Source organism: Oryctolagus cuniculus, chromosome 16 (assembly GCF_964237555.1).
Source record: "Oryctolagus cuniculus chromosome 16, mOryCun1.1, whole genome shotgun sequence".
Lineage (NCBI taxonomy): Eukaryota > Metazoa > Chordata > Mammalia > Lagomorpha > Leporidae > Oryctolagus > Oryctolagus cuniculus.
The window spans coordinates 41,562,100-41,583,588 of NC_091447.1; the positions used below are offsets into that span (position 1 = coordinate 41,562,100).

General features: G+C 41.3%; 1 long non-coding RNA gene and 1 pseudogene across 1 annotated transcript in view; both read left to right on the forward strand.

The window, feature by feature from the left end:
* Positions 1-21,489, forward strand: part of LOC138845899 (uncharacterized) — a 68,092-nt gene that overhangs the window by 7,715 nt on the left and 38,888 nt on the right. The gene's annotated exons all lie outside the window — the stretch shown is intronic.
* LOC100352847 (elongation factor 1-alpha 1 pseudogene) lies at positions 3,218-15,357 on the forward strand (annotated as a pseudogene).

Genomic DNA, 21,489 nt, shown 5'->3' on the forward strand with positions numbered 1-21,489 from the left:
AGGCAACATCCACGTTGTGGGAGACAGAAGTGTATTTTGTACAGAATGGAGGATCATTAGGGATTCTCAGCAGGATACTTCTGTGGTTTGAACAATAAATTGTGCCTTAGAAAATATGACTCTGGCAGTGGGAAGAGTAGACTATAGGTAACTGATATTGAAAGAGTCAGTTAAAAAACAATTGCATCACCTAACATTGTGGTTTGACAGGAGAAGGACGGTGAGCATTATATTTCAAGGGTAGGTTCATAGAATTTGGTGAGAGAATATTAGAATTAAGGAAATAATTAAGAATGATTCTGACGTCTCCTTTGGAACAATGAATGGGTGATGGTGTCATTTACAGAGGTGGGGAAAATTGAGAAAAAGGCAGAATTTTGAATTTGCACTTAGATTTGGACTGGCATGTTTTGCAGGATATCCATTCGCTGTTGACTAGTAAGCATCTTCTGATGGCTTCTTTGCCACTGCTTTTGGTGGTCTTATTAATGCTGGCCTATGTCATCATCTTTTCACTATGATTCCTGATCCTGTCTACTGGGCTTTGGAGAAGATCCTTTATCAAAGAGATACTTATGTTATCATTTTAATGTAAGCACTACATCTAAAGATTGATTCTGTTCTATGGACACAGTATAAGCCATACATATATAACTATTTCTGGATATTTCTGTTTGAATATCATGCTGTTTTCTCAATTCAATATAGTCACATCTCAGCTTTCCAAAATTCTTTTATTATGTCTGCATCTTTATCATTCTTCCGGAGTCTCTTCATACACTACTGTTCTTCTGTGTGAAACCTCATCATATCTCATTCTTACATCATCTTGTTCTTCAAATGTAGTCAATCTTAGCATTCTATTTGTTTTCTTTATGGTGCATCTTGTTTCAATCCTAATGTTTATCTTGTTTCAATCTTAATGTTGCTTCATTAACATTCCTAATGTTCCAGGTAAGAAAAGATAAATATTTATGAAGAACCTACTGCATATCAGGCAATCAAAGGCACTCAGAGTGTAGTACTAATGAAAGGACAAATCGATAACCGACGAATGTCTTTTAACATGGTATGGAGTCATTGTAAAAGGTACAATGGGCAGTGGAAGCACCAATGAAGGAGAGATAGGGAGAGAGATGGGGAGCAGGGAAATATTGATTCAAATTATGAAAATAAAGGAAAAGCTTATGACAGCAGCAAAGCCCTAGCTGAGTCTTGAAAGATAAATAGGTATGGCTTGGTAGATAAGGAGAGAATTAGGTAGTGGTGAACGTAGCAAAAATAAGACTATTGAAGTTTAGAAAAAGTATGCTATCTTGAAGCTACTATCCATAGTTAGTAGGAGTAGAGTATAAATTATGTAGCAGAAGGTTGCAGAAATATGGCTAGAGCAGGACCAAATAAACCTTCCTAACTCAGGAATACATCACAGCATGACCACATTAGTGTCCAACTTTCTAGTTGCTTTTAATGTCTGTAGTCTCTACTTGATCTGTTTAACATAATTTATTTTACATGGTATTCAGAATAAATTTTTAAAGCACTTTCATATCATGACTATACCTTGATATAGCATAGTCAAGTTAATACCTTTGTTAATATCACACAGCTAAATTTAGACCCTCATTTTTCTTAGATTGCCAAATGCTTGCCATTCATCTATGCATTTTGTGTATTTCTGCCAATCTAACAATACTATGGTTATTATTATACTGCTCAAGATCTTTCATTTGCCTCTTATTTTTCTATACTGTATCAGCAAGAAAGCTCCTTTGGTTGACATTTTCATGACTGTCCCATAATTTGGAACCACTCTACATATTTAATCTTATTTACTATTACTCAACAAAATGTGCCTTTGTGTTTTCTTTATCTGTTGCTGTCTAACAAGTATACCAAAATTAAGTGGCTTAAAACAGCAACAATTTTACTATATTTCTTGATTAGTGGTCCTGGGATTTGAGTAGGGCTTAGATGGGCAATTATTCCTCCTTGAGGTTACCTAGGTTCATCTGGTAGATGGTCTAGTCTGAAGATTCCAAGGTGAATTTATTCACATATCTGTTGCAAAGATGACTGGGAAGTTGGGCTCAGCTGGGAATGCTTATTGAAATGCCTGACATCTCTAACATAGCAATCATATTTCTTTTTTAGCTCCCAAGAAGAGTATTCTAAGAGCGCAAAGAGGAAGCTATAAGCCTTCTTATATCTCAGCCTTTGACTTTATGCATTATTACTTTGCTTACATTATATAATAAAGAAAAAAGAAAGGCCAAGTGCCAACTGAGATTCAAAGGAAACCACACAAGGAAGTAATTACGTGAGGGTAAATGGTTCATTAGGGAGAAAACCTTGGAGATAACACATTTGACTTTTATCAAACCAGTTCTCATTCTCCTTGCACATGCCCGGTGTATTCCTGCATCTGGAGCTGCATACATCTTGATCTTCCCACCAGATTCCATCCCACTCCTCCTTTGACTTAGCAAAATCCTACCTGTCTTCCAAGGATGGTTCAAATTTCATGTTGAGCCTTTTAAATATTCCTCTGAATACTGTAGTACCCATAAAACTCTCATTTTTGAAATAGAGTAACACTTACAGTCCTGCAGTAGAAATAGAAAGGAGGAGACTGGAGATAATAGGTGGTACCTATTCAGATACTCTGGCTGAGTGTTAGAAAGCAGTCAGAGGTGATGCTGCAGCTTTGACCTTCACTATCTGGGGTGGCTGAGCTTTCATTTACAGAATTACAGGGCAGTGGTTAACACGCCACTTGGGATGCCCACATCTCATCTCAGAGTAACTGGGTTTGAGTCCTGGCTCCACTCCTGATTCCAGCTTCCTGTTAGTGTGCACTCTGGGAGGCAGCAGGTGATGGCTCCAGTATTTGGGTTCCTGCCACACATGTGGGAGACCCGGACTGAGTTTCTGGCTCCTGGCTTTGACTTGGCTAATCAGGCATTTGGGGGAATGAGCCAGTGGATGGGAGCTGTGTCTTTTAAATAAATTAACTTCAAAGAAGAATCACAAAAACACCAAATGAAGAGTATGTTTGGAAGAAAAGATTAATTTTCCCTTTTGAACATGTTACTTTGGGGACACAGTTGGAAAAGCCAGGTAAAGGAGTCTTGCAAGCAATAAGGGGAAAGGAATGGAGTTTGAGAGAAAGGTCAGGACTAGAGAGAGGCAGGGCTGGAAGTCCCCTGAAGAGGAGATGCTGGTTGATGCAGTAGGACCGACAGGTGGTAAAAGCTTGCCTGGAGGAGAATGTGCGGAGATGGAACACAAAGTAGCCAAGGACAGACTTTGTCAGAGGTCACAGCAGGAAGAATATGAAGATCTAGAGAAAGAGCAAAGAGCGGGACAGGATGAGACCTGGGGAGTGCAGATGTCCATGGTCCAAAGGAAGGAGGGGCTACAAGGTGGGGATGGTGGCCAATGTTAGAGGCCAAGAGCAGGTTTGAGAAGCAAGGGACTAAAGGTGATCACTGAACTTCATGACTGTGAAGTCACTGACTACTGATCTAGGAATCATTAGGAAGAAGCTAGATTGTGCCCAGTGTAAGTGAACAGTGGGATTGGGAAGCAGAAATGGTGAGGCCAGATTGGCCACTTTTTGAAGAATTTTTTCAATAAAAGAAAAGTAGGATCTCTTCTATGATAGAATTGCAAACAGAAATCTTCACGATGACTGTTCTCTGATGGAATTCATTGAAGGAAGTAATGTGTGTGTGTGTGTGCACATGCATATGTGTGGGATGCGTGTACACTGGGAGCAGTGTTTTGCAAACTAAGATCTGCATTAAAATCACTGAAGGAAGCCACTGCATTTTCTAAGGCTCTAAACCCCACTTCCTGAATGAGAACTTTTTTTTTTTTTGACAGGCAGAGTTAGAGAGAGAGAGAGAGAAAGGTCTTCCTTTTCCGTTGGTTCACCCCTCAAATGGCCGCTACGACCAGTGCTGCACCAATCTGAAGCCAGGAGCCAGGTGCTTCCTCCTGGTCTCCCATGCGGGTGCAGGGCCCAAGCACTTGGGCCGTCCTCCACTGCCTTCCCGGGCCACAGCAGAGAGCTGGACTAGAAGAGGAGCAACTGGGACAGAATCCGGCACCCCAACCGGGACTAGAACCTGGGGTGCTGGCACCGCAGGTGGAGGATTAGCTCAGTGAGCTGCGGCACCAGCCCACTGAATGAGAACTTTTGAGGGTGGGCCCTAAGCATCTGCAAGTTGGAAAATGTTGACAGATTAACTTAAGGTTTGGAACCATTCAGGGACCTTGGGTTTCTTTCTTCCTTCCTTCCTTCCTTCCTTCCTTCCTTCCTTCCTTCCTTCCTTCCTTCCTTCCTTTCTTTCTTTCTTTCTTTCTTTCTTTCTTTCTTTTGAGATTTTTATTTATTTATTTGAGAGATGGAGTTAGAAACAGAGAGAGGGAGAGACAGAGAGAAAAGTGTTCCATCCACTGGCTCACTTCCCAAATGGTTGCAACAGCCAGAGTTGAGTTGATCCAAAGCCAGGAGCCAGGAGCTTCTTCTGGGTCTCCCCTGTGGGTGCAGGGGCCCAAGGACTTGGGCCATCTTCCACTGCTTTCCCAGGCCATAGCAGAGAGCTGGGTTGGAAGAGAAACAACTGGGGCTCTAACTGGAAGCCATGTGGGATGCCGGTGCCACAGGCAGAGGCTTAGCTCATTACACCACAGCACTGGCCCTGGACCTTGGATTTCAAAAAACAGTTAATGTCTGCATGGGAATAGAGCTAAAATGGAATTTGGGTGTTAGAACGGAAAATTGCAAGATGAAGACTACAGTAATAATTCAAAATGTAAAGACATAAGAAGGGAAGACAAATATCTCTAATTAAAGACCAACATTTCAGTAGCCACAGAAGTCATAACTTTATACAGATTTTCTTGACTTTCTTGCCCTTTTTTTTTTTGCCTCTGCAAGCAACGTGGACAATTTTGTGAAAATCTATCATCAGAATTCCAAGGCGTTTTCCTTTTTTTAAAACTGTGTAGGGGGAGGAGGGTAGAAAGAATGTGGTTTGTGAGGCAAGCTAACCCTCAGGAATTATTTCAAACCAAACACTTTTTCTAACTATTTGATGTCTGGAAGTCTGGATGCTGGGGGCAGCGGGGTGGGCAGAACTTGGGCTATGGGACCATTTGTCATTTCCTGGGAGGTGCTCTGGACTTAACCCTTAAGGGAAGCACATCTGACTACACTTCTGGGCTTAGACCAGGGAGGTCCCACCCTACACTTCCCTTTATAGTTTTCAGATGAGAGCTTTCTTTCCCTGCATCTCAGTGGGAAGAGTAGCTTTCCTTCAGAAAAAGTAAACAGCGAGACCGTTTGGAAGTCAGTGATTCCTCCACTGTTTAATGCCTCTGCATCTTCACACAAGTGACCCTCCAAAACACAGACACAAACATTGTCAAATTCTCATAATCACATTGAGATGTGAATTTAGTTCACAGTGTTATGCTGTGTGTATGTTTTCATCAGAAAATCTATCCACACTGACTTTTGTTTCCAACTAGTTGCCAGGAAAGGGTTACAAGAGCCTGTCTCTTCTTGATGTATAACAGCTGGTGAGAAAGCATCTCCCAGCCAGCTCAGCTCCGCTCAGTTATACTAACTCACCACCCATCCCATCCCCCACTGTCTCTCCCCACTTAGTACAATTCCTTGCAAAGCTGAAGTCCGGCAGCAAGCAAAGGAAGCAGTGTTGGTTCATTAGCTTTGAGGGGACTAAGAGCAGGATTGTTGCAGTTAAAAAGGAGGTTTTAATGGCAACAACTTGCAGGCAGTCTCCAAGATGCATGGTTAGGTTGTTGTTGCTGAGAAGGAATAATGCAGGATAAGAAGTAGTTTGGCCTTTCTGAGAGCCTGAGCTAGGATCGGAAGCCCCAAAGCAAAAAACACAATCAAGTCTGGAAGCTCTGCATCTTCATTATGTGAACAACACTTGGCAGCTTTTGGTTGGATGAAACTTACAGTCGATAACTAACATTGTCCCTCTAATCAGTGTCCTACAGAACTGGGCTTGCTTGCTACAAATAAACAGGGACACAAAGATGAAATGTCCACAGAATGGCACGCCCTTGGGGCAGCGTAATGACCGCTTAGGTTGTGGAGAAATCCACATGATTCATGAGGTCCCTAACTAAACACATTAAGGACCTATATATTACATTTTCTAAGTTGGAATAAGTGCCATAAATAGCAATCAGCAAGAAGAGGTTGAAATGCAGGGTTCAGAATGCCTCCCTCTTAAGTGTCAGTTACTCTCATCTTTTGATCAAAATGTAGTCCCCAAGAAATAAAAGCAGCTAATTTTTTATTCAAATCCAAGGATAGTCTGTGTGGATCCAATACACTGAAAGGCTCATGTGAAAACCTTCAAACTGACTTAAAGCCTTGGAGTTAGGGCGAGGAGAGGGGAGGGGAGAGCTAGAGATGCTGGAGACAGAGGTAGATAGGGAGGTAGATAACAAGAGAGAGGGCGACCAAAGCTTCAGAAAGGCGTAGATCCTGCTGCAGATGGAAGTGGCTGGCTTCCCGGGGGGAGGCTGGAGGCTGACTCCCTCTGTGCAGTCACCCTGTTGAGCCACGCTGGCTTCTTTCTGGAAGGGAGGGCTGCACAGCCACAGCTGGGCTGAGCTCCAGCTGGTCAGCTATGTGGCACTGCTGCTATTGTTGAACAAAATTCTTTCCTCATTACACATAGCTCTTCTCAGTTTAATAGAAAGTACAGTTCTTGGGACTTTTCATGAACTTGAAGGGAATAAGAAGAGAGGCTTCTTTTTTCCTTATTTTACAAGGGACTCTGCTGAATCTATAGCTTAATGTTGCTTTATAGAAAACAAATTCAAAGAACAGAGGGAAAAAAGCAGACACTTGTTCAGTCCTATAGGATGAATATCAAGCAGACTCAATAATTTTCCAGTGAGAAAGCCGGTTAGAGCTGATGAGCTGCTGTTAATGGACTCGGATTGTGTGGTGCATTGCTTTAGATTGGTGGTGTGCTTTTAATGATCAGTCTAAGATTTTCCCTCTCCTGTCTGTTAAGGGCAGTTTCTGGAGCTGGCATGTTTATCTTGTGGCAAATTATTAAAATCTTGGCAAGAACAGAAATGAGAGAGGGTCAAGATCCCTTTGGAGTATCGTTTCTTTCATCTGTAAATTGGGGGTAATATTTTCTCAACTTACATAGAATAATAAGCAGATCCACTACTTGTAAATTCACCAACTTCTCTTGAAAATAAAATAGCAAGGCTTTGCAAATGATAAATCTATGACTCTCAACACAGGAGGGGAGTGGTTAGGTTTTCATTTTAAAGCTATGGCCAGAATTGAGGACACCATTCAGGGTCTTTTCCATTAGTTTTAGGTTCTGAGGTTTCTAATTCCGAGTTAACATGCCCCAAATAATGTCAAACTTGATATGAGCAATTATCATAGAGTGGGCACTCTTATATTGAAGCTCTGGGCCCCATGCCCCACCCTAACTGAAACAGAATCTGAGGGTGGGTCTAGCAACCTGTGTACTAACACACCTTGCAGGCATGTCTACTCCAATTTGAGAGCTGTCGATCTGGTCTAATACTGTTGACTACTTGGTCATATTACCTGCCTGAACAATTACAATAGCTGTTCACCCTCTACTTCTGGTCCCTCGTTTGCATTGTCATTAGTCATCTTCCTAAAGCAGTGATGAGTTGTATCATTCCTCCTTTCAGAATGTCTCAGGAGCTCCTCATCACCTATCTGGCACACGTGTACACATATGGTAGTTAGCAAGGGTCCTCACTATGACGTCCAACCACAAAGAGCACTATTCTGGGTGGGGAAGTGGAGGGTGCAGCAGCCTGGACAAATTGGCTTATAAATGCTCTATATCACATCAGCCTGCTTAAATCTAATTAAAAAGGGTCCATTGGCAGCTTTGGGGAGTAGAAGGTAGGGGAAAAGAAAGGCCACAAGAGGGGACATGCCCACAAGTGGATGGGTTCAGAAGTCCAGGGTCCAAGACACTACTCTTTGGTGTTTGGGATAGTCTGATATCTTGTTTCTTCCATTTTCTTTCTTTCTCTCTCTTTCTTTTCCCTCCCTCCCTCCCTCCCTCTTTCCTTTCCTCCTTCCCTCCTTCCTTCCCCTCCCCCCTTTCTTTGGAGCGTATTAGTTTGCTGGGGCCACTGTCACAAGTGTCATAAACCAGGTGGCTTAAACCACAGAACTTTGTTGTCTCACATATGAGGAGATTGGAAATCTGAGATCGAGATGTTGGCGGGCTGGGCTCCTCCTGAGGGCAGTGAGGGAAGAAGCTGTTCCAGGCCTTTTTGCTTTCCTGATGGCTGCATCTTCACCTTGTCTTTCCTCTGCCTCCAAATTTCCTAATACACCAGTGGTATTTAATTATAGCCTACCCTATTAACCTCATTTTAAATTGGTTGCTTATTTTAAAACTGTCTGCAAATAAGCTTACATTCAGAGGTGTTTAAGATTCAACATAAGAATTTATGGAGGACATAACCCAACCCCTAATATCATGTTATGAAGTAGTTTGTAGGAGAGTGGTGAGTAGGGCAGGTGTCATTCAGAACAAATTTTTTAAAAATTTCCTACCTGTGAAACAACTCTGAAGTTAACATGCTAACTCTAATTCTGGAAATGAAGAATGTTAAAAGTGGTGGTTCCCATGGAAAGTTTCTGGTTTGACCTCATCGTTTGACCAAAGAATCCACTCAGTGAAATAGCCTTGCCATTGTCACCAGGCCCGTCAGGCTTTGATTGCACCTGCACTACTCAGGAGTAAACTGTATCCCTAGGAGGTGAAGGGGATGATTCAGTTCTTCCAGGACTCCATGCCCTCCTTTTCTGGCCATGTACCCCACTGAGAGGTCAGATTTACATATGAGCACTCTGAGCTTTTATCCTTTTGTGCTTAACCTTCCGAATCATCTCGCCACCCAAGACAACTGTATGAGGATAGTTCATAAAATGCAAGGGATAATGCAATGAAAAGACAAGCTTATTTTGATGGAAAATATTTTGAAATCCACACATGTTTATATTACAACACATTTTTCGTAAAATTTTTTGAGGACCCCTCAAATGCATGGATTTCAAAGGTTTTTTTTTTTTTTGCATCAGAATAAACATACTTTAAAGTTTCATACTAGGGGCCAGCGGTGTGGCACAGCAGGTTAAAGCCCTGGCCTGAAGCGCTGGCATTCCATATGGGAGCTGGTTTTAGTCCTTGTTGCTCCACTTGTGATCCAGCTCTCTGCTGTGGCCTGGGAAAGCTCTAGAAGATGGCCCAAGTCCTCAGCCCCTGCACCCATGTGGGAGACCTGAAGAAACTTCTGGCTGCTGGTTTCAGATTGGCACAGCTCCGACCGTTGCGGCCATCTGGGGAGTGAACCAGCAGATGGAAGACCCCTCTCTCTCTCTACCTCTCTCTGTAACTCTCTTTCAAATAAATAAATCTTTTTTAAAAAAATAAAGTTCCATACTCACCAACTTTTTGAAGCAGCTTCATCTTACTCTGCACCATTAGCAGCTTCAGCATGTTTCCATCAGATGTATTTCTACGGTGTTTTATGGGACAGTATTTGTTTGGCTTTGTAATATTTCTCTTGCTTGTTGTTGGTTAGAACTCTTGTTAAGAGTTGGGATAGCAGAAGTAAAGAATGACTTGGTTAGTCATTTCTAGTCAAAACGCATCTCTTTCCTGCAAACTGAGAATGGAAAATAGATGCAGATAGCTTTTTATTTTTTAAGATCTGCAGGTGCAGAAAAGGAAAGATTTGCTGATTAATTTCTGCCCTTGAATAAAAGTTTATAAATTTAGACTTAATTATAAATTTGTGGTTATATGACTATACCAAATAATGTAAATAAGATCATAAGGGGAAAATATTAGAGGAAAAAGTTTTTTGAGATAACAAGAAAAATAATTCTCTTGTTAACCATTCTATCCTTAGCATCTCGCATACCATCTGGCAAATAATATGTGCTCAATAAGTTTGTGTGGAAAGAATGAATGAATAAATGAATAAAAATGCTTACAATGGTTAGCAGACATGGGCAATACTTGGGCTGGTGCCTGGATATGATATTCTAATTGCAAATCTTGCTTCGTTATTTATTAAATTTGAATCTCAACGAAGCAGTTCTCAGTCAGGTTTTAATTACCATAGGTTCTTTAAAGCAATAAACTTGAATTTCATTAAAAGAATTACATTACCCAAACTTCATTAATTCATAGTCTTCTTTTCCTTTATTTAGTATGGCATGGCAAGGTCTAATTTCATTGAAATGACCCAGAGGGAAGAAAGTGATACCAAATAGGTGATGAGAAAAAACTGATTAAAGAGAAGACTCCAATGTTTACCAGAATCTCTGTCTTCCTTTATGAAAGTCAACCTCACCACAGAGAGAGAAGAAACAAAATATTTTTAGAGAATATAGATAGATGAGTGTGGTTGTCCTTGGGGTACCTAGAAAATTGTTAGATGTATAGGAAATAATCACAGCTTTAGAGCTAAGAGTCACAAATACCTCCCCTGATACAGCAAACACCATCACCCACATGACAGAAGCAAACTTCAATGCAGCTGGTTGGATCAGTCCTATCAAAACAGTGCAACATTCCTTACTCAGCTTTGCCTCCAGAAAGGAGATGAATAGCCAAAGCACTGTTGTCTTTTAAATGTTGCTCAAATTTTTTGTTTTAAACATCAGTATCTTTTTTATTTGTTTATAAATGAGTTAAATGAATGCGGGTCACTCTCCTTGCTTAATGGTACTGCTCACAGAGCAAACCCAGTTGACAGTTGGGGACCAGTCTGCGGTCACCTCGTGTGGTTAACTCACACTGGTATTGGCCATCCCTAGAGCCAGCCTTCAGTAAAGAGCTGGGGCTGATTCCCAATCAAGAGAATAGAGGCGAGAGCTGGAGACCGGCTTTCTTCAACTGATCTCCCTGTCTGTTTTGTTTAGGTCTACTCTCTGATTCTACCAGATAATCCCCCTTTCCCATATCCCCGGATACCAGGATTTTTTTTCTTTCCTGTTTTTGAAGATTTATTTTTTTATTTGACACGCAGAGTGACAGACATAGACAGGAAGAGATGGGGGGTGGAGAGAGAGAGAGAGAGAGAGGAATCTTCCATCCATTGGTTTACTCTCCAATTGGCTACAGCAGCCATATAACAATTAGATTTCATAATGATAATCAGCAAGTTTTTAAAATTACTGAATGTGACCAGAATGTTACTGCCGCAAAATATTAGTAAGAGCTACTCTTTAATGTTCTCCCCCCTTTCTAACCAGTTAACATGCATTTATAGTCAAATCTTTACAAACACCTACAGAAGTTGGATGTTTTTCATTACCTGTGTATAGTTGAGAAAACCTAGGATCCAGGTCAGATGGGCAATAAGTGGCAGAACTAGGATCAGAAATAACTCTGCCTAACTCTGAAACCATGGGCCTTCCATCAACATCTGCTTTCAATATGCTCTGTAGTTCAGTAGTAAAAATAAAATTTCTGAGCATTTAGATCAATCTAAAGTGCCTCTTTAAAATGTCATTTTCAGAATATTCATAGAAATCTAATTGAGATTATGTCTAATTAAGTGAAAAATAGGAAAAAAATAATCCAGGCAGAAATAATGGTTTGGTAAAAGGAAAAATACTCTCTTCAACCATATGCCTCCGTGGCACTTATAAACTTGCAGTTCTTTTTCACTCCTGGCCAGAAAGGAATAGGGTAACAGAACTGAAAGCAGAAACAGATGTGGGCAAGTCCCGGTGACCTGCCAAGGGAGTGATAATGTTCTATACAGATGCAGGCACCAGTATGGTGGATAAAATCTCCTTAAAGCCATAGTTGTCTGCATTTACCAGGCAATGAACAATGAGAAAAGTGCACATCTTTCATGGGTGACTTTTGAAAGCTTAGCTCTGAGGCTTGGCGCCTAGAATTCCATTTCCGTTCTAAATTGTCTTCAGCTCCTTTCGCTAAGGATGACGGGACTGAAGTCTTAACTGATTGCACATGTTGCTGTGCTAAACTTTTCCATGGGAGTCACCAGCCGGATTCAGCCACGCTTATTCTTTCTCTGTGAAAAGTGGTAGGAAAGGATAGGTAGCAACAAAGTCTTCCTGCAGGACCTTATTGTAAGAAGTTGTCAATAAATTTGTTTTCTGTGTTTGTTCAAGTGTAGACTGTTCAAAAGGAGCAGGTAAAATAGAGTCATAAAAAAGTACTTGGACTCTAATTCCTTCTCGGCCAGACTACTTCCAGTGGTTTAGGAGCTCAGCCCAAAAAAGTATGAGTGGTTTCCAGGAAAAACAGCGTAAGCAGCCAAACCAAGCAATCTACTTAAAGTGGGCAAAGCAGAATTGGAGGCCATGATGTGTTTGAAGCAGACACTGTACTTTCCTTCCTTCCCTCACGGGTGGACCTAAGAACTGGATCTTAACAGGGAACCAAAACCTGGCTAGATTGCAGGGAAGAATTGGGCTCTTAGCAGTTAATCAGTTCTGTCATCTGTTGTGTATCTTCATTAGTGTTGGAATTCCTCAAAATAAGCTTTCCCATTAGGGTTAAAAGACAGAAAATCTATCACCATTTCTGCATGCTCCCCCTTATATTTCCCAGGGGTCAAAAGTCTTCATTAAAACATAGCCGTCCTCAGATTGGATAAGCTGAAAAGGTCTCCATTATTTAAGGCATCTTTAGTAGTAAGACAGCAGGGTTTTCCTTTACAGTGTAAAATTGTCAACATTGCAGGTGGTCAATTAGGGCTTCCCTTAAAATATTTATCTGATTTTTTTTTTTACTTTTAAGCAAAGGTGAAAAATGTGGTTATTCCTTAGAGAAATCACTTTGCTTTGCTTTCCAGATAATGTCACAGGAGGTTCTTTCCTGTAGTTCAACCTGCAGCACTTCATGAATAAGGAGGCTTTAAAAATTTTTTATTTTATTTATTTTATTTGTTTGAAAGGCAGAGAAATGGAGAGAGATCTTCTATCCTCTGGTTCATTTCCCACATGCCCAACAGTCAGGGCTAGGCTGAAGCCAGGAGCCAGGAGTTCAACCTGGGTCTCCCATGTGGGCGGCACATGAGTCAGGATCTGCTACCTCCCAGGGTGCACATTAGCAGGAATCTGAAATCAGGTGCAGAGTTTGGACTTGAACTCAGGTGCTCAGAGAGGGGTTGTAGATATCTGAACCACTGCACCAAATGCCTATCCTACCCACACCCCCTGCTCCAGGAAGCTGCTTTTCTAACGGGAGGAAGGAGAATTGTCTATTTGGCAACAATATTTTCTAACAAGCTTTGAGGGAACGCACTCACATTAGCGTTAGTCCCATTCTTCATAGGGCAGGGCAGGCTGGTTTACCTCTGGTTATTTCTGAATTAGTTACTCATGGTCTGGGTTTCGTAGAATTCCATCTGTTACCTGTAGATTTCCTTCCAGAGGTTCAAGACCTTCTGCAGGCCTCTCTCTTTCTCTCTCTCTACCCCTCAGGGATGGCTGCTTATTCTTTATATGTGAGTTCTGGGGCTCATCTCAGAGGAATCATCTCCACATCTCTTTATGTAGCACCATACTGAACTGAGCTCCTTTTGAGAACTAGAGGAGGACTCAGAAGCTCGAGGGAAAGGCATTTTCTCACTGCTTCTAAAACGACAACAAGGAAGCGCCTTCTATTTTGCTCAATTCTGTGTTTAGCTCCTGTTGTCGCATGTAAATTCCTGTTTGAATCGGCATCACAGGATATTGTCTTGGGGATACTGGACTTGGCAGAACGATGGCTCCTGCAGATTCATGCTTTACATCAGCTTATGTTTTTGTGATTGAGGGGTAGCACCTTGGCAGAAATGAAAAGGTGGCTTTTTTTGCAACAGCTTTGCTGCCAGAACACAGGGGTTGTGAAACCACTGCTAATTAAAGCCAAAATGGGAAAGGAAAAGACATCAACATCGTCATTGGACACGTAGATTCAGGCAAGTCCACCACCCCTGGCCATCTGATCTACAAATGTGGTAGCATCGACAAAAGAACAATGGAAAAATTTGAGGAGGCTGCCGAGATGGGAAAGGTTCCTTCAAGAATGTGTGGGTCTGGGATAAACTGAGTATGAGCGTGGTATCACCATTGACATCTCCCTGTGGAAATCTGGGACCAGCAAGTGTACTGTGACTATCATTGATGCCCCAGTACACAGAGACTTCATCAGAAACATGACTATAGGCACATCTCAGGTGCCATCCTGGTTGTTACTGCTGGTGTTGGGGAATTGGAAGCTGATGTCCCCAAAAATGGGCAGACCTGTGAGCGTGTCCTTCCGGCTTACACACTGGGTGTGAAACAACTAAGTGTTGGTGTTAACAAGATGGATTCCACTGAGCCACCCTACAGCCAGAAGACATACAATGAAATTGGTAAGAAAGTCAGCACCTACATTAAGAAAATTGGCTACAACCCTGGCACAGCAGCATTTGTGCCAATTTACGGTTGGCATGGTGACAACATGCTGGAGCCAAGTGCAATGTGCCGTGGTTCAAGGGATGGAAAATCCCTGCAAAGATGGCAATACCAGTGGAACGACACTGCTGGAAGCCCCGGTTGCATCCTCCCACCAACTAGACCAACTGATAAGCCTTTGCATCTGCCCCTATAGGAAGTCTACAAAATTGGTGGTATTAGTACTGTCCCTGTGAGCTAAGTGGAGACTGGTGTTCTCCAACCTGCCATGGTGGTTCCTTTTGCTCCAGTCACCATCACAACTGAAGTCAAGTCCATGAAGCTTTGAGTGAAGTTCTCCCTGGGGACAACATGCGCTTCAATGTCAGGAATGTGTCTGTCAAAGATGTTTGTCATGGCAACATTGCTGGTGACAGCATAAATGACCCACCAGTGGAGGCAGCTGGCTTTACTGCTCAGATGATTATCCTGAGCCACCAGGTCAAATCAGTGCTGGGTACACCCCTGTGCTGGGTTGTCACACAAGTCACACTGCTTGCAAGTTTGCTGAGCTGAACGAAAAGATTGATCATGAATCTGGAAAGAAGCTGGAAGATGGCCCTACATTTTTGATGGCTCTAAATCCGCTGATGCTGCCATTGATGATATGGTTCCTGGCAAGCCCATGTGTGTTAAGAGCTTTTCTAACTGTCCTCCCCTGGGTTGTCCTGCTGTCTGTGACATGAGACAGATAGTTGCTGTGGGTGTGACCAAAGCAGCGGACAAGAAGGCTGCTGGAGCTGGCAAAGTCACCAACTCTGCCCAGAAAGCTCAGAAGGCTAAATGATTATTATCCCTAACCCCTGCCACGCTAGTCTTAATCAGTGGTGGAGAAATGGTCTCAGCACTGTTTGTCTCAATTGGCCATTTAAGTTCAATAGTAAAAGACTGGTTAATGATAACAATGCATCGTAAAACCTTTAGAAGGAAAGGAGAATGTTTTGTAGACCATTTTGTGTGTGTGAGTGCATGACAGTTTTAAGTTATTACTTTTTAAAATCAATACTTTTTAACGGAAACAACTTGGCCAAAAATCTGTTCCAAAATTTTGAGACCCATTAAAACAAAGTTTAATGGAAAAAAAGAAAAATGAAAAGGTGAAAACTGTTTTATAAAGTGGCAACATTTTGGAAAACTGAAAAAACTTCGTGAAGTTACCATGCTTTTCAACTAGTCACCCTTTAGTGCCCATCTCTGTCTAAAGGAAAGTTTTTAAAGTTCCAACAATACTTTTCCATACATGAAGCAAGAACTTCACATGTGTCAGTAAATGCAATTTTTGTTTCATGCTGGATTTAACTTCTCATGTCTTGCCTTCAAAACTGTTAACAATACTCTATATGACATTGCATGAGCAGGTCAGCTCAGCATCCAATCTGGTGGACATCATCATAATGGGGCCCATGCTCCACTGTAGTGAAAATATATATTGCACATTAAGCCAACACAAGACAGTAAGCGAGAATTTGCAGTACATTGGTGTGCTGTACTAATTGAGAATCTGTGCTCCAGAAAATGCTCACCTTATGGCTTTCTCCATCCTAAGCTTAAAGGACAATATCAGGAGAAGGCATTTGAGTCACAAAAGTCTGTATCTGTCTACCTTTCCTAGCTGATTCTTGTTAAGAACTATGAAGAATTTTAGGCTTTATCCTGCCTGCAAACAAGCAAACATGCCATAGTTTCATGGAAACTGGTAGAAAACATGAGATTCCTGGATAAGATGCAAAGGGTTATCTATTATTTACAGTAACAGTGATGGTCAGAGTATAAGCATTTTTTTCCAGTTTTCTGAACCCCACAAAGTGATGCTAAAAGGGCAAAATGACTCTTGCACATGCACTGGGATGCATTCTAGGAGAGGAACCCCGAGTCTAAGGAATTGAAATATTTTACAATTGGCAGTAGGTATTGCTGTGGCTTTTTTTCCCCAAGAAGATCTAAATTTTATTTCACTGGATAATAAACTTGCCTGTCTTTGTTCAAGAGGGAAATAACATTTCTTAACATTTCTTTGTTTTCAATTTTTATTTGCTTTCTTTCTTTCTTTTTTTTTTTTTTTTTTTGACAGGCAGAGTTAGACAGAGAGAGAGACAGAGAGAAAGGTCTTCCTTCCATTGATTCACCCCCTAAATGGCTGCTACGGCTGGCATGCTGTGCCGATCTGAAGCTAGGAGCCAGGTGCTTCCTCTTGGTCTCCCATGTGGGTGTAGGGCCCAAGTGCTTGGGCCATCCTCCACTGCACTCCTGGGCCACAGCAGAGAGTTGGACTGGAAGAGGAGCAACAGGGACAGAATCTGGCGCCCAACTGGGACTAGAATCCAGGGTGCCAGTGTCACAGGTGGAGGATTTGCCTACTGAGCCGCGGTGCTGGCCTTTTATTTACTTTCATTTTATTTGAAATGGAGAGAGAAAGATAGAGAGGGAGTGAGAGAGAGAAAGGGAGAAAGGTCTTCCACTGGTTCACTCCCCAGATGCCCTCAGAAACCAGATTTCGCCAGGCTGAAACTGGAAACTAGAGCCTGAAACTTAGTCTGGGTCTCCTATGTTGCTATCAGGGACCCAAGTTCTTGAACCAGCACCTGCTACCTCCAAGGTGTACATTATCAGATAGCTGGAATCAGAAGCAGAGCCAGGGCTCAAATTCAAACACTTGATGTGAGATGTGATTATCCTAAATGGTGACTTAACCACCGTGTCTGGCATCTGACCTGACCCCCAACCAGGAAACACCATTTCTTACTTCTAAAGTTGTTGACCACACACAAGTCCTTGAAAATATAGTGCAGAATAAAAAAGCCATCAGTGATGCTCTTGAAAAATGTGTGAAGATATGAGACCCACTAAAAATTGTCTTTGAAATAACTGTAAAAATAGAATTGGGTAGGGGTAGGCATTGTGATGGAATGGGTTAACTATGGCTTGGGAGGTATATATCCCATATCAGTGTCTTGGTTCAACTCAGTTTCCTGCTAATGTCACCTTGGGAGGTAGTAGGTGATGGCTACTCAGGTTGTTGGGTCAATGCCTCTTATAGGAATTTGGTCTGTAAACCAGCAGATGGATGATCTCTCTCTCTCTCTTTCTCTCTTTCTGTCACTTTGCCTTTCAAATCAATCTATCAATAAATCTTTTAAAAAGAAGGATATAGCTGGTAGTGAGTCATTTTAGGAGAGAGAACAGTTGACTTGCTCCCAACCAGAATTATTAATTCTATCCGACGCCATGCTCTGCTTCTGTAGGTTGTGTATGAGAACTCAAGAATGGAAGAAAAGGACAAGGAGAGTTTTCCTTGTGTGCTGAAAAGACTCAGAGACTCATCAGTTGTCAGATCTCAGTGAATGCTAAGTAGCCAAAGTAAATGGCTCTTCACTAAATGGTGAACTTTCTTCCCAGATTATTGTTTCCAAGGTCATGCCTTAATAAGTGACCAGTGAGTATCTATTCTGGGTGTCATCTTTCCAATGTTCAACCGTCACCCAACTACCATAAGATCATTAAGACTTTTATACCATCTTCCTCAACGACGTGGGACATTAATCTTACCACTGTTGTAGGTAGAGTCAAACTTCAGAAATTAGTCCTGCAACTGACAGTGGAATAACATCCATTTATGGACTGGAGAGAAATTGTTTGACGGGTCAGAGGTCTGTAAAATTAACCTTTTTGCTAATTAAAAATGATATAGTGAGCTTTAAACTTCAACAGACTAAAAATACGAAGGAGGGGAATGTTTTGCAAATGGCAGCATTAACAGGGTTCATCTGAAGGGTGAAGAGAGAAAAATAATTAAAACAATATCTAACTCAGGGGATCTAGGTCAGTTCCCCTTCTGAATAAAACAGCATTTTCTCAGTGGGATCTTGGTCTTGTGAGCAATTAATTCTAAATGATACTTTTATGTGTCCTAAGAAATGTAAACATCAATGCAAATACGATCTCTTTTTTATCCTATTTTCCTCTCTCCAAGATGCATTCACACGGAGTTCTCTCTGCTGACCAAACAGAGCTGCCATATGACTGCTCTAGGAGACCATAGCGTTAGCAGGGAAGAAAGACTGGTGCAGTCAGACCTGGGGGACTTCTCCCTTGGGTAAAGTACAGCTTCAGCTTCTGTTGTTTAGGGTTTCCACCATGAGGTAAAGAATTTCCAGACTGCTTTCATTCCATTCTCTCTTCTAAGGGAGAAAAATGCCTGAGAGAAGGTAGCCATGCTCATCAGAGGTACCCAACTTCACAAGCCTTTGCTGGTGGAATTCTTAGGGAGAGCTTGTCCCTGCAGCCTTTAGGGAGGTGAAGTTTCTTAGGCTACTTCCAATATTTATGAACATGGATATTCATGTTAGGAATTAAAGCCCTGCATAAAATGCAGGGAAAGAAATGTTTGGTGCAGGTTAGGATAGAGACTTTGTTAAAAGATACCTTTCCCTTCTTTTCTGTGTTTATTTCTGAAGCATATGGTATGTATTTTCTTTTTAAATTAGATTACAGTTAGCTATGAGTCTTTTTATAAGGACTTTGTTTTCCATATAAAATTCTATCCAAAGGGTGCAATTTCTTGAGTCTCTAGAAGACTCTTGCTCATTACATATACTTCTGTCTTCTGTGTAACTTTTATATTCAAGAATATCTTTGTCTGCTGGCAATAATTATAGAGGCTTGGTATTATGTTAGTCAATGGGGAGATTACAAAGATGAACCTAGTCTATGACTTCAGGCATTTGGAGTTTAGAACTACACTCTTATGTATTAGGCAGCAGCCACCTGTGGCTATTGAACCCTTGGTAAATCTTTTATTTGGTAAATTTGGTAAATGAAAAAATATTTTATTATGTTTTTAAAAAGATTTATTTATTTGAGAGATAGAGTTACAGACAGAGAGAGGGGGAGACAGAGAGAAAGGTCTTCCATCCACTGGTTCACTCCCCAAATGGCCACAATGGCTGGAGCAGAGCCAGTTTGAAGCCAGGAGCCAGGAGCTTCTTCTAAGTTTCCCACATAGGTGCAGGGGTCCAAGTATTTGGGGCATCTTCCACTGCTTTCTCAGGCCATAAGTAGAGAGCTGGATCAGAAGAGGAGCAGCCGGGGCATGAACCAGTGCCTATATGGGAAGCCAGTACCACAGCACTGGCCCCAAATTCTTGTTTACTTTTAACTAATTAAAGTGTAAAACATCCTATGTTTTACAATGATTGTATGTTGAAATACTGAAAGATTCACTTGGGATGTATTTCATCTGTTAAGTTTGATAGATTTACCAAATAAAGGAACAAGATGGTTAGTTAAATTTGGATTTTATGTAAGTAGAAATAGATTTTTTATATTACTGATTTTTTAAAAAAAATCTGGCAACCTGATTCTTTTTACTTATTTTCATGTGACATCTAGAAAAGTTAAAACTATGTATATGTTTCACATTCTATTGCTGTTGGATTGTATTTCTCTATAATAAATACTGTTAGTCTAACTTACCTAGAATACAAACATTATGGGGGCAAGGGAACTGCATTGGTTGTGTTTGCTGTCATAAATATAATTGAGTTTTCATACGTAAGAGGTATAACATGCCTTATCTTGAGAGCCAGACTGATTGGTTTTGGAAGAGTTGTTTAAACAAATAGCTATTTGACTTCTCTCCATGATTCTTTTGCCTTCTTTAAGGCAATCGCTCTTTTCTTTACTTTCCTCTTCAGCCATGAGCCTGTGCACATTTATTGAATAACACTATGGTTTATGTCATTAATATGTTCCTCTCTGGCTTTTTGTTGCACTGATTTGGCAAAGGAACAGCCTGAAATTAACCCAGCTACGTTCTCTTTCTGTGCTTGTCTCCAGCAGCTCAGCCTACTTTCAGAGGATCACACAGCAGGACTCACGGCATCAGCTCTAAATGTATTATCAGCAACAGCCAATGGGCCTTTTAACTTGCTGCATATTTTGGTCTATTTCTACCCCATTTTCAGGAAAGAGTTTTCAAACCCTCTGTCATACCTTTTCCATTGCTCTCAGAAAATGATATTTTCAAGAGGAAATGGAAGCTATTAGATAAGATTGCAACCTCTCATCTTCCCATTTCCAAACATACATCTCTGTCTAATCTATTCGCCATTCCTCCTGGTTAATAGAGGAGATGTTTGTATCCTCTCTAAAACTACTGCCCTCACTTGCATTTTAGATTTGAATACTATCTGCACTATGGCACTCCCCCAGCCCCCTCACCAAACACACACTATTATGAGGGGGCATTGGCTTATCCCATCACTGAGCTATCATCATTCTTGTTAAGATCAACAATGGCCTCCACATCTCTGAATTCAATGGACCCCTTTACTTGATTTTCCTGCAACAGGACACTGTTGGTCATTTCTGACGTTGGTCGCCTGTCCAGCCACAATCTTTTTCTGCTTTCTTCCCATCTCTTTGTTGACTGGTTGTCTTTGTAGACTCACCCTTTCCTCTCCTGATATTAAGTACCAGAACTCTCAAAGCTGCAAGCCTTTTCCTCCTGTCCTTTGGTGCCCTGCTCTTAGGCTCACTTCTTATTCCTTTGGCTTCGATTATTGCCTGTATGCAGATGGCTCACAAATGCACAACCCTACCACACTTCAAACCTGTATTTCGCTTTGACATCTCAAGATTGATTTCTAAAAAACACCTCAAGCTCATTATATCAAAACTGAATTCATTATTTCTTCTTCTCCTCTGGTCCTTTCAAGCATGATCTGTTTCAAGGAGCCCTGCCTCTCACCTTCACACTTGCAGTACAGTCTGGCATCTTTCTCAGCCTCCTCTTACGTCTTTCCCAAGAAATCTATTGTGCATTTAATTTCATCTTACTGTCTTTTACTTTGACTAATGCACAAGACAAACAGAAAGCTTAATTGGAGTATGAAGTAACAAAAACATAACTAATCTTGTAATAGATCTCATTGGGCTCAATT